The 20,252-nt window shown below is 40.5% G+C and overlaps 1 long non-coding RNA gene across 1 annotated transcript in view; it reads left to right on the top strand.

Moving 5' to 3' along the window:
- Positions 1-20,252, top strand: part of LOC309706803 — a 32,756-nt gene that overhangs the window by 4,600 nt on the left and 7,904 nt on the right. The window lies entirely within an intron of this gene.

The raw sequence follows: 20,252 nt of genomic DNA, 5'->3' as shown, positions 1-20,252 counted from the left end.
CCAGCCTGATCCATGTAAACCAATTTAACATGACCAATTTGATTGAGTTGGAATGCACGCCTGTTTTTGATTAAAACACTTCAAAATAATCCCTCTTTTAGTCAGAATGCATCGAGCGGTTCATGTTCAACTGAATTCAAATCCCAAGCCCTGCTTTGCCTCATTTATGAGGCCTGACATTATGTAGCTTTAAGTCTTCGCAGGCTTTTCTTTGCTCAGGTTTCTTCTTTTTTGTCCTGCCAAGAATTCCTGAGATGGAAGTCGTGAATCAGTTGCAGCAGGCAGAGTGTGGATGGGACTCCAGGCGACATGTGTTTTGCTCATTCCTTCATGTGCCATCAGTGAAATAATACTAACTGTAAGAATAACATCCCAAGGTTAAATTGGGATTTCGTGCCAATATGTGGATCAACTGAGATGGAAGTGTAAAGGCAGACTGACTTCATCTGAATGCAGATAAAGGTGAGGATAGGAGGACTACCTGCCTTAGAGAAGCTAAAGGAGTTATCACACTGGCCCAAATATAATATTTAATGGTAAATTACAATAAAATTCACTTTATAGACTTTATAGACTTTTCAGGCTATTCCACTGACTGAAAGTGGCTCCTTATATACTCCTGTTGATGCAAACACATTTTTTAAAAAACAGAACTGCGGAGCTCTGCCATGTCAGCTACAATAGTTGTAAAAAAATTTTTAAAAAACTTTAATAGATGATCCCTTGTTATGAAAGACTTATTGTGTTCTGCGATCTTTGGTCCTGCAGTAATTGACTGTGGCAGCTTGGATGTGGATAGTGGTTTCTCCACTTGTTTGTGGTGGTTTGAGAGACTTCCTGTGAGACGGCTGAAATAAATGCCTGGCTTCCATCCGAGGCCCACCAGCAGGTCGATCAAATGAAGGCTAGAATATGATTTCTTCGCTGCCTGCACAGCAAGAGCAGCCGGTTTCCCAGAGGAACAGTTTTAATGGGTCAGATAATCAACCTCTGAGTCTCCAAACATCTTCCCCGGTGTGTCTCCTGAACTTGAACACCACTCTTCCATGCTTTCTTTCACCAAATGTTACCACTTTGTCTCAGATATTCAGATAAATACAGAAAATAAAAAATCACTACCTGTAGCATTCCACTAGAAAATATGTTTCTGACTTCCTTTGAGGATATTTTAAGACCGTCTTTTTAAAATAGTTTTCTACACTCTAAGAAACAGGGATACAGTAAGGGTCAGATTCTGCTCCTAAAGGTATAACAAGTGCAAATGTCCCCTGTAGGTACAAATGTCTATAAGGTGGTCACTAAGACTAGAAAGGTGTCATTAAAAGAGAGTCTGTTTTGAGAAATAAATAAATAGAATTGGACGAATGTATTGATACCAAATCCTGCACCATTCAACACTACGTACAACAATAATACCTTAAGGTACCGCAACATTCACATTTTAACAGCTGATGCCTTTTGGTGTCACTCCTCCTGATAGTAAATTTTGAGTGCTTTTCCAACTATCTTGCCCACAGTCACTCTGATGGGGAAATTTAGGGTTCAGTATCCTGTCACCTTCCGGGCACTTCAGCCAGAGGAGCCTGGGATCAAACCACTGACCTTCTCATTTGGAAATGACCTGTTTTATCTCCTGAGAAGGGAAGGAAGGCATGACAGCATGCACGCAAGCAGTGGTAGCATATATTACTGTGGGGGTGCAGAAAATGTACGATTATACAGACGGAGATGCTGCAACAGCTTGAAAGGAGTAGGCTGCTTTAGACAACTTAAAAAAAACTAAAAAAACTAAAATCTTTTTCTATTTAAACTGTATTTTCTGAGTTATGACAACTGGTGTTCAGAAAAAGACCTCAGTGAGTTTCATGTGTTTTTTTCAGAGTTGTAGTGTTTTCTGGATTTTGAGACCTCGGTTCTTTATTATTGTGGTGATCTTTGTTTCGTAGTCTTGATTTGTGCTTCCCAGTTTAACTCTTTATATTTATAGTCCTTATTTACTTGGTCATGTAGTCTGTTCCCTTCCCTGTCCCTAGCCTGTTATGCCTCCCTCGCTCTCGGTCTCTATGTTGTGTTTCCTGTTTTATTTTGGTAGTCCTGTCTCATGTGTGTTGTGTTTAGTTTTGATCCGCTCCCATCTCGTTATAGCTGATTTGTTCCTCCTGTATTCCTACCTGTTGCCCATCACCTGTATTTAAATCCTCTCCCTCTGCTTGTTGTTGTGTCATTCCTGCTTGCGGTGTGTTTTGGGACCCTTTGGTTATAGTTGTAAATTCATAGTTGCAAAATTCTTAGTTTCTAGTCTATCTTTTGTTTGTTTTTATCAGGGTTTTTTTTTTTTTGTATTTTCATTTTGAGCACATTGTTACAGTAAATAACGCCGCCTCCTTTAGTTCACTCAAAGCCAGTATAAGTGGTTCCAGGGTTGTGATGACATAGTCTGCACTAACAATGCAGTGACCAGAAAATTGGTAAGGTACTTCATCCTGTGAGAGTGTATGACTCAACTGAGGTTGTGCAAGTAGACAAAACATTTTACAAAGCTTGGTCATTAAACCTCAGTGGATGCTGGACTGACTATGGTGTCCTGGTCTTGTTTTTCTGTGATTTTATTGGCATAATTAAAAGAGCAGCTCTATATTTTCATTTATTTTATATATTTTCAGAATTTCAACTTATTACAAGCTGTACTTCCTATTAAACAACCTTTTTAAGCTTCTAAAGACATAAATAGAAACGCTTGTAGGAGAAAAACCGTAATGCCAAAATGCATATTAACTACATTTGAAATTTGAAAAATCTTCTCTTTTCTGTGGATAACAAAAACTAACCACAACTGCACCAATCAATCTAGAAAGCCTGAACTAGTGGATGTTAAAGGTTAAGTAGCTGCTATCTTTAGCTAGCTCCAGTTTTTTGCAGTCGACTTTAGCGGGACAAAATTTAAAGGTGGCGCTTACAGTTGTTTGTTTTAACTTTGGAGCAGAGAGTGAGTTAACAGGCCAACTGATTCAAGGATCTTTCACATTTAATCCCGAGGCATGGCTTCGATGTGGAACTTCCCTTCTATTTCTCTGTTAGACAGAATGTCAACAAATTTCCACAAACTATTTCCTGAACAGCAGTTAAGGCTCAGGCCAAAGAAAGCTGTACTCAGCATCGCCTCTTTGTGGCTTTTCAGGCTTTGGTATAAAATCATCACTTTCACATTACATGATTTCTGGGTATTGAACACCTCACAGACCTGAATCATAAACTCTAATGAAAAAAAGAATGTAAGAGATGATTTAAGCAAAATACCATCTAAATCTCTCCAGAGCAGAACAACAACACACCGCAGACACCAGTGTTAAAGAGACGCAGACACAAACTCATCACTTACTCCCGTCACTGGAAGTCTGCAGTGATTCTTGGTGCAATACGTCAACAGCTTGATTGATTATTGTTCGGTTTGTGTCCAGGCAGAGGGCCATGTCTCTGCGGCTGTTAGTGGACTGAAGGAGGAAAGCTCAGTCTGGAGCCCTGTGTGGTCCAGCGGCTCCAGAGGTCTCTGGTTTGGCAGGATTTTCCTGCCTTGAACACACCTACAGACATCTTGTGAGATAATAGGAAGGGGAATACATAGTTTTATGAGTAGGAACTGGACAAAAAGCAAAATTTGGGGGAATGTGTTGAATTACTGACAGCTGAGAAATCTTTTCAGGGTACATTGTCTGCTGTGATTTGTAGCCTTGGAAAGCAGGAGACTCACCATGCCAACAATCACAGCAAGGGCTCAAGGAATGTTGGATGTAACTCCTGATCCTTACAGCGTGATCATACGAAAACTTAACCGCACCGTGAACTAGACTCTTATTTCAGACACTACTTATCTTATTGCCATTTTATACATACTGCCATTTTTCTATAATTTAGCAAAATTTTAAAATAAAAAGCTTCAATTAGAAATATATGGTCATTTAAATGAAAATCTGAGAATATGACAGTCACAGCAGACTGTGGATTTCTTAAGTATGCTGTTTTCTTAAGAGACTGTTCACCTAATGACCCAGAAGGCCATCTAGTGGCTGTGTTTAAAAGTGCATGTAAAATGTGCGCTAGTCGAGATGCAACATCCGGAACTGAAAAATGAAGACGTGTCGGTGGTAGCTCCTTTCATATTTCCAGGGAAAAACTTGGCAGATAATTAGTTAGGGCACTGCTATGGCTTAAAGTTCGGGGTCTGGCTGCTTTGACAGATTTGTCAGTGCTGCTGACCTCACTTCAGAACAAAACGTTGACACGATCACTTAGATCAAGGACTAAGGGGCCTTTGTTATCATCTGATAAACTAATGTTTGATTTAAACTCATGACTGGACAAAACAAGACTTTGAAAGCTTGGGTTGTGGGACATTTGGGCTATTTCTGGTAGACAAAACAAGTGAGTGAATCCAACAGACAGACTCACCGATGATAAATCCTCGTTGTTTAAATGTTGTGGTTGTTTCTTGCTGACAGTTGCTGGGTGCTCTTAGAAATTCAGTCTGCAACTTGATGTAATTTTACTGCGATTTTATACCCCTCTCCTGCACAAACCTCTTAATGTTTCCTCTGTTTAAAGCCAATTTCAATTCAACACCACCTTCCCCAAACACCACCAATGTCCAATCATATGTCACATTCATCTCCAAGAAGATCCGTTCGGGACAAGCTGAGCGCTTTGTGCTGCTGTGCATGTTTGTGTTGTTCAGTCCAGGCTTACATTCTCATGGCAGACATAATGAGCTCTTTTTCAGAGAAAATCTGTCTAATGATCACTGTGAACAAATGGAGGTCTACGGTTAACAGAAGCGAGGATCCTTGATTGCTGTGTAGCGTTTGCATTTTGGGAGTGTAATCCATTATTCATACTTCCTGCCCGTGTTATTGTTGGTTTCTGTTGCCCAGAACACTCACACAAACTAAAAGTTAAAAAGTCTCATTGTTTAACCCTCCTGCCATCCTTTAAAAAACTCACACCCATCACCCTAGGGACCATTCTCAGCCACGCCATAAAAAGACCATATATCCATATTTTATTCCACTTTAAATTAGCCAACCTTGTAAAACTACTTCTCCCTGAAATATTCATGTAAAGTTTTAATTATATTTTCGTTGTTTTAACCCTTCAAATCCCAGTGTTATTACATGAGCGCCCTGTGTTATAAGCCCCAAAAACCAAAAAACGAAACTAAATATTTCCACAAAAAACCAGTTGAAGTAATATGTGATTGTCATTATAAGTAGGCCTTTAGATGGACCAAAGATTGGCACCAACATACATTTTGACCTGCCATTATTTTTTTTGCATTTTTTTTTGCAATTTAAAAATTAAAACGTCAAGGCCCTGAGTCTTCATTGACATCCAAGAAAAGAAGAAAAAATAAAATCATATGATGATAATTTGGGGTTGAAAAATAGCGTTTATAATGGAAGTCAATGGGCAGAAAATGGTCCCCAGGGTGATGGGTGTGGGGATTTCTGCTGCTCAGCCATTTTAGGCTGATTTAAGGAATTCACACTGGAATATTAACATTGACAGGTAAAAACTATCCTGTGGCAAGTTTGGTTATATTCCACTGAACACAGTGGAAATGGCAGCCATTTAACACATAGCAGTGGCACAAAAAGGTCCCAAGAAGGCAGGAAGGTTAAGTGAGAAAACATGTTCCAACCCCAAAGAGTGCAGCATTATAGCCAGCAAACTGCCTTCTCTCATCACAGGGCCGCCTGTTGGTTAGGGGCTAGAATTACAAGTTCAGCTTTTGAATAATTCATGGCCATTTGTAAGGGTGCAGGAACTTCAGAGCAAGCCAAACAGCGAGGCAGCCTGACTCATACCGTTCAAGATATCAACAAATCACACACAGCTGCCAGCTTCGCTCTTTTGGCTCAACATCACATATCACAATACAGACTAGCAACAACTGTTTGAACGACAGTCTTCGCCACAGGAGGCATATGCACTAAGTGAGATATGATAAAAGAAGGCGCCGGGTGAATTGCCCTGAGGGGAGATGTAAAATGTTCCACGCTTCTGTGATGAGTTGTGTTGTTTTTGACTTCAGTGCGAAATACAAAGTTGGGAAAGGTGTAGTGTTTACTATTGAACACTTGGGTAGTGGGACATATTTTAGACTGAGCTTAAATCCCTGAGCACCTCTGCAAGCACAGATGAAGATTTTTGACATTTTTACAGTGTAGACTAAATTTTAATTGAATTTCCAAAAATGCATAATGAAAAAGATAAACGTGTCTATAAAACCAAAAGGCAAACATTTATTTTTTCAGACGTATGTAGAATTTTAATTCAGCACTTTGCAGTAAAACCCCTTTGGCAGCAATTACAGCTTTGAGTCTCCTGGGGTGAGGCTGGATTTGAGCAGTTTATTCACTTCTTCCTGGCTGATCCTGTCAAGCTCTGACAAACTGGCTGGAGATGTCTGTGAACTGCCATCACGAGGTTTCTCCACAGACAGTCTGCAGGATTGAAGGTTTAGCTTCGGGTGGGCAACTCAAGGACGGTCAGAGATTGTCCTTTGCTCATCTTGGCCGTTTGATTAAGATTGCTGATTACCCCAGCGACAGATCTCTGTACCTTAGACCAAGTTTCCTTTACCAGGCCTCTTTCAATAGAGGGCTACTTAGGCTAATTAACCTAGCTTCAAGCTTCAAAGTGATGTCCAGTGAGTGAATCACTCCTGTCTCTGCAGCTTAAATCTGTTGCGGGCAATTTAATGTATATAATTATAAATTTCACTTAAACACATAACCACTGCATTCAAAGTGGCCTTTTAATTATTTTATTTAGAACCTAACAAACTGCTCTGTAACAGTCTTGGTCTCTTTCAGCAGCACTCAACTTTATTTTAACATATCAGAAATCTGGCCAGGCATGCCAACATCAATATTTAATAAATAATCTCAAAATGCAACACACATGCTGTTAATCAAATACATGAATAAACAGGAAGCAAAACTGTGCCAAGGCAGCTCACGCTCTCAGCAGTAATTACTTTTAAGGCAATAACATTCTGTTTTATTTATTTTTTTAAACATACTTTAAGAAGTTTGTAGTGCAGTAAAAATCAGACAAGGGTAGCATGACAGGTATTTACTTTGATTACACAAGCATAATGTAGGAGTAGGTCATCGACGATGGGTGTTGATTTGTAAATAACTGGACACATATGAGCATCCTAGAGAATCAATAATATGTAATTATTATACTACAGTATTTTTTTAGACACCTCATTCTCTTTCTCTTGACAATGCTTTCTTTAAAGATAGAACGCAACCTGTGGCCAACTTGAAAGGAAAGCAGATGTGAAATGTAAAAGTGAGGTCAGAGGTCAAATGAGACATGATATTTGGATGAAAACTAAAAATTGATTCCCCATATCCCAGTATCATTCCCTAAATGCTGCCAAACAAACAAAGGGAGCAGAAAATTGAAGCACGGTTTAAAGATAAAAGACATACATCTAAAAAAGATAAATGTTTGAGCCTGAAAAAAGTAAGAAAGTGAAGCCGTGGAGTTGTTATTAGTTTGTTGTTTTCCAGAGTGCGTTCCTCCCCTGACCCCTCCATGTGGTTTAGCCTTGTCTTGCTGAAATTTGCAGGCCCTTTCCCGAAAAAAAGACGTTGTCTGGATGGGAACATGTGCTGCTCTAAAGCTCGTCTATACCTTTCTGCGATGATGGTACCACATGTACAGGCTGCCGGTTCCATAGGCACTAATGCACCTCCACACAATCAGATGATCGTATGGAACTGAGTGCTGTAACAAACTAGATGGTCCTCCTCCTCTTTAGTCCAAAGGCCGCATTATTCATGTTTAAAAAAAAGAATCTCGAGAATTGATTGGTGTGACCACAAAGCAGTTTTCCACTTTGCCTCAGTCCATTTTAAACGAGCCTTGGCCCAAAGAAGACAGCTTTCTGGATTACATTCACATACAGCTTCTTCTTTGCGTGATAGAGCTGCTGATTTTTGGTGTTTTTGTGATATTTTGTACTTTAGCGGGTGAGATACTGAAAGTCTTCATGGTGAGAAACATTATTCTGAAATTCAAACATTCGTAGAGGTTTTTTTTTTTTGCAGATTGGTGAACCTGTGACCATCTTTACGTCTCTCTAAGACTACACCAGCCGTGTCACTGACCTGTTGTCAGTTGGAAAACGTTTCTCTTTGTAACATTTAGTTTTCCACCTTTTTGTCCTCCCATCACAAGTTTTTTGACTCATGTTGCTACTGCCAAACGCAAAGTGATAATAGTTTTCTTAAAATATAAAAATCAAGTAAACATATCAATTATTTTGAACATTTAATGTTTTCTGTGTTCTATTGTGAACAAAATTGGGTTTATGAGATGTGCAAATCATTGTGTTCTGTTTTTATTTACACAGCTTCCCAACTGTTGTGGAGGTGGATCATAAAAATAACACCAGGTAAATGGAAAATGCCTTCAGTGAAAATAATAAAAGAAAACAGAGTGTCAAGCAAATACAATAATATCACCTCATAAGGCTGTGTACTCACAGTCCTTGTCTTTCACTGTAAGTGAACAAAGGCTTTCATGCACAGCAACTCTACCCGTTTCATTAAATGTTATACAGCAGCCCAGTGGGTGTTACCCTTTTGTTAGCGTTCAAATAAAAACGTGTACAGGGATCGCCTACATTTAATTAACAAATCAAAAAACGGCACCGTGGAATTTGTTGCTGAATAAAACCAGCATCCAAATAAAAGGACGAGCTGTGTAATTAGAGTGACATAATGGCTGCTGTGTTTATTGAACTGGCACGCTGGAAATGTTCCTTTATTGTTATTATTATCTGGGTTAAAGTGATCTTTGGCTGGTGGGGTAACACTATGATCGGTATAGCAGCGCTAAGAAACACTGGCCTGACTTATAATGTGAGCTTTCTTCATTGAGGACAGGCTGTGATCAGCTGACCTGTGCTGCTGCTCTCAGCTTTACTGCTCTTCGTGCATTTACACACTTGCAATGATTGTGTAACCTTTTAACAACATTTAATTGTTATTATCAAAACCTCCCTCAGTTATGCAGGCCTAGACTTCCCATGATGCACTGAGTGCTTCTTCTTCACTCACCTTTTGTCACTCACTGTGTTTATACACCATTCTGCATTTAATCATTAGTTACTTTTAGACTCTGGCTCTCTTCCACAGTGTTTCTTTGTCTCAGTCCCCTCACTCTGAATCAATCGCGAGGGTCATTGCATCTCCCTGAGCCTGGTTCTGTCTGAGGTTCCTGTTTCCCACTGTTGCCACATGCTTCCTCACTGGGAGTTGTTCAGTTGTTGCAGTATTCCCTGTATTATCTTCACCTTACAATCCAAAGTCCCATGCTGTGAATGCGGTTGAGATTTGCAGCTATAAACAACATTGAATTGAAATAACCAGATAACTTTTGCAGCACATTGTGTAGAGGTCCACTGCACATGAACACGACTGAGCAGTCCTTAAATGTCAGAATAATATAATAATATTTCCTCATCTTTCTCTGCTTTTCTTTTTTTTGTGTCTTTCTGCATCTCTAACAGTCAAGTTTGTTCTTGGAAAAAACAGCAACTGCACTTTTAGCTGGCAGACACAATATGATCCAAACTGCATAAAAACACCAGTTTGGTTGTATTTGGTAAATGGTTGGTTCCTATTCTAATATATATGTGAAACACATTTGCAGTTTTCTAAGGGTCACATTTAACCCTGACTGATGAAGCTGATTCAGAGTTAGCCATGTAGGCACTAATGCCTATGTGGCACTAAGGTTAGGCCTAAAATTCAGGTGACATTTGGGTCATGTTTGGCCCTCACAACACTTGCTCTTGCCCAAGGGTTAGACTTCTCTTCAATCTAAGACTGTTGCAAGCCACAGAACACCTGACAGTACTGTTACCAAGGTGAATGTTCCTGTCTCTGGGGATCAGATCCTGTTTCTATCAAATGGTAAATGGACTGATTCTTATATAGTGCTTTTTCTCTCCCGGAGCACTCAAAGCACTTTATGCAACACGCCTCATTCACACTATGCTATGCCTAAGTCCTTTCTATCTAACATTCACCTATGGATGCACTGGAGAGCAGCTTGGGGTTAGTATCTTCCTCAAGGATTTTTGCATGCAGACCGGGGATCAAACCACCAACCTTCTGATTAGTAGTTGACCTTCCCTGATAAACCCCAACCCCCATTTGTGGAGCTGTTTGTAACACTGCATTTGAAATTAATTGCCACTTCAAAATAAGCTTGTAATTATTCCTCCTCCGTGGCTAAAAGGATGGGTGAAGAGTGTGCAGGGTGAACCACGGGGTGAGACATTATTTTGTCTTTATAGATTTGTTTAGAAGCATTCAACAAAACTGAGTAGCATCAGCAGGAAGCGACCTGAGTTTGCAGCGCATAGTGAATGAACTGATACTGACATCACTATGTTTAAAACTTCGTGTTAAATGCATTGCTTATCAGCCCAAGGTGCCATGTTGTTTTGTTCTGGCACATTCTAATATTATTAGGTTGTCCTGCCATGTTCTTACTTAAATTCTGGCTGTTTACATTGATCGTGTTACCTGGCGTGCATTTATACAGCTCCATTAAATGTACTCAGATCTACCTGTTTATAGCTGAAAATGATGGATCGCTGCTTCTGGACAGGTGCTGTAGAACTCTTCTGATGTTTGGCTCTGAAAAAATCAGACAGTCTAACCCAGTTACTGCAGCCTTGAAGTCAGTGTGATGTGGGAGGACCAGCCTCGCTGCTTGTGCACAACAAATCTGTTCTTAAACTGCCGACTCATGGACTGCCTGCATTCTAATACAAAGAAAATATCCATTTAATGTCTTTGAAGATGGCTGCTAAGTCCTTGTGATTACATTCGAACCACTGGGAGTTTAAAAAACAGATAATACTCACCAGTGTGTGGGAAGTCTTCTTACAACACAAATCTGACAAGGAAGAGTGCAACAACTTAATATTCCCGCTGCATTGCAGGAGAAGAATTGCGTAATTTGTTACCCATTAGGTTGTAAATAAGTTCCATTGTGAAGCATTCAGTGAACTGGTGGGAAACAATGACAAAAAGTCTGTCTGCCACAAATATCTCACTGACTCTGAGCTCACAGGTGACTGAATCACTGAACACTAATCCGGAGGAAGGGAGGAGGGTAACGGAAAACAAGATTTGTTGAGATTTTTGTGGGTTTTGTTGTCAGACATGTTACCTAAGCTGTGACAACATAACTAGTCTGTCACAGCTGCACCTCACAGTTGTGTCACACTGGGATCAGAAGCTGTTAACTCAGAACCCAATTCTCCCCATTCAGGGTCTCAGTTAGGCTTGCATTCAGTGACATATTTCCCAGGAGAAACTTGGTGCCACTGAGTAATTGCAACACCGTTTCTGGATGTTGCTGTTTCTACCTTTTAATGACACTGGCTGATGCTTTGACCGATTAGAAATGAACTCAGAAACCTTTTTTAAAATTTGGCAAAAACCAAACTACTTGAGGAGAAATCTTACAAAAGGCATAAAAGACGGATGTTTCTATCCAACCATGAAGTGACATCCAAGTGAAACGGTGAATGTCTTCACACATAATGAGGAAGAGTTGGATTAGACCAAGATCATGGGGCAAAGGCATACATGTTGAGATCTGATCGTAGTTCTAGGTTAGAAGTATTACTTTTTATTTAGTTTCCTTGTTCTTAAATGTGTTCATTCATAGGACTTGACAGGTAAACAAATAAAAGAACTATAATGTGCGTTTTAGGAGCTTTCGCCTCATTGTCTGTTTTTCCTGCTTTGGTTCAGTCTCGGTGCTCTCGTCAAATACATTTTCAGGTTAAACAGGCAGAATTTTTTCATTTAAAAAATGGATAATTCACTTGTTTTCTTCATACCACACCCAGGGCAAAATGTCAGGAAGAAATAATAAAAGGTTAACTGATGATTGGATTGAACAGCAAGACTGATTTCTGACTCTAGGAGCTGCTCAACGCAAACTTCAATTCTGATTTATTTTTTAATAACCATAATTAAGTTTACATTTATTAACACGACTTGAAAGCAGCATATGCAACAATCACCACTGAAAGATCTCGAGCCGTTTTTGAACCAAATATCACCAAACGTCCTGCTTTGTCAGATGTTTTGGATGTTGAGCTCTGGAAGCTAGCGCTAAGTGAGCCATAAATAATTCTATCAATAAATAATAATTTTGAAGTAGTGTGCCCAAACTTAAATGCTGCTTTTTAATACAGGACAGCACATGTTAAGGGTCATTAGTTCACCAGGTTAAAATAAACTGTAATTATCCTTCAAACCTGTGTCTGGTTAAAATAATAGTATATAATAATATATAAAAGATGGCTACAGCTACTGTGACAACACCCACAGGTTTTTCTACAACACGTGTTTTGGCCACCAACAAGCACTAATTAGCAGATATGTGTTTAATAGTGTGGAGTAAAACACTAATAAAATAATTGACATTTTCACACTGAAGTGCAGACTTCTGTTTTATACAGTAAGCCATATTATTTATGAGATAATTGTGTTGCACAAACAGCACATATATGGTGAATCACTGCAGCTCAGTGAATAAATTGGCAGAGATGATACCTAGCAGACAGCTGATGACTGCAGGTTTTGTATTGGCACACCTGTCAGGGTAGCCATGTCTCTAACTTTAAACCTTAACAGTGGTATGCACCTGTACTCGCTGTGGCTCAGGATGTAGAGCAGGTCATCTACTAACTGGAAGGTTGGTGGTTCAGTCTCCTGGCTGCTCCAGTGTGCAGGCCAGATATGCAAGATGGGCAAAATATTTAACTTTGAGTTGCTCCTGATATGAATGTTCAATATAAAGCACTTAGGTGTAGACAATGAGTGAAAGAGACGTATTGTGTGGAATGCTTGAGTAGAAAAGTGCTACACATTTAAATGAAATTCTTCCAAACACTGATGAAAAGGGTCAATTATCTACCATCAACAACTTTTAATGTACCAGGTTGTAAACATGCTCACAGTCTATGGAGACCGACTCAACCTTCACAGCCAACTTCACATTAGCTTTTCTAACTAGTTTCCTGAACTTTATATAGGGATGCAAATCAAGCTTCATCCACCTTGGCAAAACTGTCAAACAGAAAAATTGAAACTGACATTAGTCAGTCCTTTTGGAAGGCCGCCATGTAGCAAGTGGTTAGTTTAATGCATACTTTAAGTGACTGATGAAGCCAGAGTCAGTTTGAATCTTCTCCAACGTCCCTCTCATACGTTCAGCTTGACCAGAGACCAATGGGCCAAAGGTCTACCAACATTTACTCAATGTTTGGCCAATAACCCAGAAAATGAGGCACTTTCATGCAAAATTTGCTCTCAGCTATTTTATGGCCATGCCAGAAACTCACTTTGATCTGCAGTTATAAACAGTCATTAGGAGTACTTAGTGAAACTCTCTTTGCAGAAGGCTTTGTTGTAAGATGGCCGAGGCACCAAGTCTGTGTTCTTTAAAAGATCGCGTTTCTCTGTGAGGGCTGACCATGTTTTTGCAAATTTCTCAATGACAGATAGGCACAAGAAATACAGCTTTGAACCTGTTTGCCAGTGAATGCGTTTTCAGCAGACTTTGATTGGACGCAACGGCAGACCTGACATTATGCAAAACACGCCAGTAATTGATGACTTAGTGTAAACACCTGAGAAAACCCCAATACAACTGCATGATCAAATTTCCATTCCTGTAAGATCTCCTTCCCGTTCTGCTGGCTTGGCCCATTTATTCTGACAGCACAGCCAGTGAACCTTGATGTTTCTTAATCGTGGTCTTTTTTAATAATTTTGCTTTGATGGGCATGTAGGGAGATGTCATATTTACCACTATAAACCATAACCGGAGGGGAGGTGAACTTTTATTTCGGGACAAATAAAACCATTTAAAATCTGTGAAGCAGGTACTGGACCACTGAATACAGTTATTTGCTCAAAGAATGAAATGGATCTCCAGACAGCACTGCATGGGTATCTGAAAACAGCAAGAATGTCAAATGTAATACACAAAACATTACTCTATTCGATTTAGGATTCAGCTTCCAAAATTATGGACTCAAAGGTTAAAATCAATCTAATAATACTCCTGCACTAATATTCATTAGCTTAGCATCGTTGTGGATCAGCTGCCCTCCAGCAGATTTTGATACAGATGAACAATGTGTGTCACAGTGTCGTTATTATAGAACAAAAAACAAGTGCAATCCAGGATTCAGTAGTTTGTAGGACCAATTTTAGCACTTTTAACTTTGTTTATGCACAGCTCTCTTAAGGTCCCACCACAGCATCTCAGTCAGGTTGTGATCTAGATGTCAACTCCAACTACTCAGTTTTATGCAAATCTTTAGCCTTAAACAAAACAAATAAAATAATAAAATAAAATGAAAATGGCTAAACACACACGTGTTTACCACACTATGCGATACACAGCGTGTTACCAGCTTAAAACAACATCACCCACCTTTACTTGTGATGTATGACAGACCTAGTTCAACAAATGAGCTCGTTAGTGATGCAAAGTAGGAAAGCTATTGCAGTAATGGGTGCACCATTAAGTGTTATTATACTTGCTGAAGGAAACTCTGAAATACAGTCATGCAGAGTCTGTGGTGTGATGTGGCTATCTGGTATTGTTATGGTAACATATGTCTGCTCACAGGCAGATAGACATCATTTCCTGGAGACCATGTGCTGGTGCGCTAGGACAAAGAAACCTTGCAGGAAACATCATTAAACCGGATTCCCTGGCTGTGTGCCTGGCCCCTGGACTGCGTCTTACCTCAGATGAACCGCTTCAGGAGTTCATCAGGACATGCGCCGAGACAGCTGAGCAGTCCTCGTCGGTGCTGCTTTCGCCTCTCCACATGATCCAACCCAAGTGAGGCATGAACAGCGCCCAATCAGCTGCCCCGAATTAGGCTAGACTAAAAACAACATCACAACAAGAACACTCTGCTCAGTGTGTATCTCAGCTTGAAAAGGAGCAATTTAAACATGAATTTTGTCACGTGTGCTTAAATTTTGTACATTTTATTTATTTATTTTTTTCCGTGAGCCTTTCGAGCAGCATGACTGTGGGATGGAAAAGTTGGGCTGTCAGTTGATTCATCACAACTGTTAGACGGATTGGGGCAGAAATGATGAGTAATAAGTAACAGCACAAGCTATTTTAGTCATCATGTTGGTCGTTTTGGAATCTAAAATAGGTTTAAATCTTAAATCTTTAAGGACTTTGAGAACCCTTTTAGGGCTCTTTAAAAGAAACAACAATATCCCCCTGAGAGCCGAGGAAACAAGTATCTTTCAGTTTAACTTGTTTGTGATTATTTCGAGCTAAAGGAGCCCCCCAAACACATGACAGATCATTGGAAAGGCCAGGATGTCCTCTTATTAGGGTAGCAAATAAAGAAATAAATCAAATAAGTCAAACGATAGAGCCCAAAAACAAATATCCATTAAAGGCGAAACAAATGAAAAGGCTGGTTCTCAGGAGCCAATACACAGCAAAGCCTCAAAATACAGAGTCCGAAATCAGCTCATTTTATTCCAGTGGCTAAATTCATCTTGAATATACAGTGTATGATTGACTGCATATGAGTAAATGAAAACATTGTTGAGCACTTTGTAGTGTATAACTAGGTTAAAAGGCATTCTTTAAGAGCACAGCATTTAGGATATCAATTACAACTATTCTGTTTTTTGAATGTGTTTTAGCCTTTAACAAAATAAACAAAATAAAAATACCTTTAAATGAGTAAGCACACAGGTGTTTACCACACTATGGATTTCGAGGTGTGCTGCCTGCTTAAAACAACATCGCCCACCTACTTTAGAATATTCACTATGAGGTACGACAGACCTGTTTCAACAACAGCTCCTTACTAATGCACGTTGCTGTAGTATTAACGAGTGCACTGGAAGTATTATATTTACTGTGATGTCCATAGGACCTCCGTGTACAGGCTATTTATAGTCCAAATGTGGTCACTGTGTGTTTTCAATATCAAACTTAGACTCATTGTAGACGTGGTTTTTATACTGCTTCTATAGGCTCTGTAGGCCTGTTTTCTATTGGTTAGTTTTTCTGCAGCTTTATTTAGACTTTTCTATGCGTCTCCAGTTATCATCTGTGGCTGCAACAATCAAATGAAGTTAATGGAAAATGATCTGGAGCAGTATGCTACCTTCTTCTGACACCTTCAGGATGTCTATATCTATAAATCAGCAAATATCTATATGATCTTTACATATCATGAATCCCAATTTGTTTGATAAATTATTGATATATTATGCTAATTTCACCATCCACCTCTGAATGATTCTGATGTTTTCCATTTGCATTGTTGTTTCATACATCACACTCAATGCAAGTTGTCCGTCTGTAACGTGGTCACCAGAAGCTGTGTCTGGAACAGAAGTTTGTTCATCTCATTGTTAAATGGAATCAACAATTTGAGAGACTGCAGGAGGCCTGACTTAACATTTTTGAATTACATAATTCATGTAAGACTGGAGGTACTGGAATTCAGAGGGTATCATCCAACTGCTGCCCTCCTTAATGTGTCTGTAGCAGATTAGCTAATGAGCTAAAAGGTTTGTAAACTGTCAGTTAGCAAGCTTGGAGAGCTTTGTGTTTCTTCTTCATTGGTGCACAATATTAAACAGCCAAATTTAGGTGATCAGTGACTTGACCGGCAATTAATTTGAATTATGTCAAAAATCTTGTTGACCCATTTTTTTCTTAAGGACGACTGTCTTTCGGATGTTGCTTTGTGCTGTCACCGCTACTTTTAGTCCATTGTCATTTTAGCCTCTTTAATAATCGGCTGCAATAATTAAAACACTGACACTGCGATTGTGTTTTTAAATCTCACTGTATAAAGTGATAGTATAAATGGGCTGCTTATTTTCTGAACTTGCATAGAATTAAGAGCTAATTTAACAGCTTGTTGTTGGTGGGAATCATTAATTTTCAATTATATAACCACCAGTCACCACTGTTTTGTGAAACGCACTGCTAGCTGTAAACAAACAAAAAAACTAAAACCGTAAAAAGAATTCAAAGCAGCTAATTGTCCTATTTTACAGGAGTCTTGCTAATTAATCCCACAAATATTCCTACTATCAAATACATGATAATCATCAGAATTTCCTACAAAAGTCAGATCTGCAGCTCCTTATTACAACTTTACGTTTATCACCTGGACAGCTTTCTGTGACATCCAGCTACAAAACTAATATTCATCTCAATTTAATTATAGATAAAAAAAATATTCTGTTATACTAATTATACTACAAATGTTACATTGATACTAGTAATAAATAATAAACACAGTAAAAGCCACCAAAGTATGAAGGCACACTGTGGTTCCTAAATTATTTTCAAGGAACAAAAAAATCTCTTCCCCTCCTGTTTTAAATTATCAACATCTTTGTGGTGTGTTAGATAGATGTAGCTTAAGCAGCAGACACGTTGACAAGCCAGCTCGTGGACTGGACCAATCTGCAGAGCAGAAAGAAGAACTCTCAACAGAAGAGAGTCTTATACAAAACACATATAAAACACTAAACTACAATGAATTTGGCCTGGACCATATATAGCCACAGTTTTAAATGCACATTTTTTTAATGGCCACTAGGGGATGAAATGTGTGGTTTGAAAAAGGGCTTCATGTCCTATAGAGGTCGACAGCATTTAGCCAGTGTTGGGAAGGTTATTCCACTACAGATTACAGAATACATGCCCCAAAATGTATTTTGTAACGTATTCCGTTACTCAATGAGAGTAACGTATTCTGAATACTTTGGATTACTTAATATATTGTCATGCTAAATGAATGTACTATTGCTGTGTGATTTATTACTATTAATGAACATTGTTAGCTGGTGTTAGCGGAGGCTAGTTCATAGACTGCAGACTGTTAGACTTGATGGATAACATTAACAACCTGCTACCTGCAAATAATCATGTGCAGTCCTTCCCTCCCCATCTCCAGCTGCCTCCCTCTTCCCGCTCCACCACAACCACCCACACATGCAGGGCCTTGGAGTAGGGGTATGTCACCAGGGTGCAGAGGAGGCTACCCCCCCTCTGTCCCCTTCTGGCTGCCTCTGCCTCAATTTTATCCCACAACTTAGACATTCACATTACTCACACTCTCATTACACATACATATAGGATCTTGGGGGTGGGCACGATACACGGAGTCCAAAGTACCATCAGGGTGTACACCCCACCCCTGGCATCGTTGCCCACCTCTCAATTTTAAATACACGTAGACATTGAGGGCTAGCAGGAGGGACCATGCGCTTACCTGCTGCTCTCTGGCAGGTAGCTCCATGCCCTCCTGGGTTTTAAATGCACCTTAGAACACACATGCATCAACATTACAATGAGCGGGTGGAGGGAGGTTTGGAGTCTTCTCTCACCCCCGTTCTCTGCGACCTGCTGGAGCAGGGGGGCTAGGACTAGGAGGAGGAGTTGGCCGTCCGACTGCGGTCTGGAGTGTGGAGCCTTCCTGCTGCTGCGGAGTCGGGGCGGTCTGCCTCCCCCCACCGCAGGGAAAAGGGAAACACCACCTGGGTCTGGGTGCAGTTCCCCCCTCCAGGGGCGAGGGCACCTAGACCCGGTTTGTAGAGTACGCTTGGGGAGTGTGATCGTGTGTACAACGTCTCTTTATGTCTGTCTGCACGTTGGTTGAGTGTGGAGTAAGTGCATATGAGAGCATGAGGGTGGGAATGGATGTTTGTATCTGTGTGTGCCTGTATGTCTGTGTCTATATGTCAGATTGGGTGTCAGGCGCCACCTCTCTGGGGACATCTCAGGCCCTCCAAGGTTTGGAGGCCTATCTCCCCCTACCACCACTTCCCCTGCCAGTGGCGGACCCCCTCAGACATCGGTGCGTTGGTGGTTCTTTGTGTCCGGGGATGGGCGTCCAGGTACACACCGGCTCACTCCTTGGCGGCCGCTTATCGGGGCCTGGAGCCTGGGGCTCGCTCGGGCCACTTCGGAGGTGGGGTGCCCCCGGCCTCTCGGCCTGGGGCTCGGTCACTCAGGCGCAGCTGGCTGCCGGCGGAGCTCACGGGCGCGTCACTGCAACTCCCCCTGGCTTCTGCTCCGCGGCTGCTGAGTGAGCCCTCATCTGGGACTCTCCTCAGCTCTTTCCGGGACAGTGGCGCGGCTGCCCCTCTGTTGGTCTTCCTTGGTCTCTTGTGTTCTGGGGGCCTCTGGATGTCTGGAGTTTTGATCTCCTCCACACCTGCTTCATGCCCTGGAGGACGGGGCTGTGGCCCCCCCACACCCTCTAGCAGATTATTACATGAAGGAACCTTTTAAAAAAACAAAAAACAAGCGCGTCCATGCTCACAGGTGTACACACGGGTGATCACACCCACAAACTACACCCTTTTTGGCTCCTACCTCAAAGCACACTGTGTTCTGTTGATCTTATGTGCTGCACAATAATGTTTAACATTTAGTATTTACTGTCATATTCCCATATATCATTGTGATGTTGTTTATTCTATTACTCTTGTTCTCTTCTGCTTGTTTTCTTTTTTCTTTCTCAGCAGGTGATCCAGGTGATTGATATATGCATTTTTTTTTCTCTGCCCGTTCGGTTGGTTTTTGTCTTTTGCCCTTCTCCCCCGTCCCTCTTCTCAGCTGTTTCTCTTTCCCTCTTTCTTTCTCCCCTTCTTTCCCCCAGTCAAGTCTGTCCCGTATTCAGTAAGTGAAAATAAAATAAACAATAAAAGGTGAATCAAATGGACCATTACGGCAAGGCTGGGATGGTCAGTTTGGTAAAGTAAATCCGTTGGGCATCTTTCTTTGCCTTTAGACAACAATTCTGATGGCAAAAGAGCCAAACGGGACAGGCCAAAAAAAAAAAAAAAAAAAAAAAAAAGTGCAGTTCTGAAAGCAGTACCAACTAGATTTTTCAATCTTAATGGAAAATGAGTAACAGTAGGGTGGACATAAGGTAAGGCTGCACCTTTTGCAGTGATCTCATAAAGAAAACTATTTCTGTACCAGTAATGTGTTTTCTTTCTGTCTGCTTTCAGAACTGCACATGATTATTTGCAGGTAGCAGGTTGTAATGCAGCCTTCAGTAATGGTAATATATTACACAGCAATAGTACATTGAAGATGCTGAAGTGGCA

Source organism: Aulonocara stuartgranti (assembly GCF_965226115.1).
Source record: "Aulonocara stuartgranti genome assembly, chromosome: 5".
Taxonomy (NCBI): domain Eukaryota; kingdom Metazoa; phylum Chordata; class Actinopteri; order Cichliformes; family Cichlidae; genus Aulonocara; species Aulonocara stuartgranti.
The sequence above is the reverse complement of the archived record's forward strand: the minus strand, read 5'-3'. Positions and strand labels throughout refer to the sequence as shown.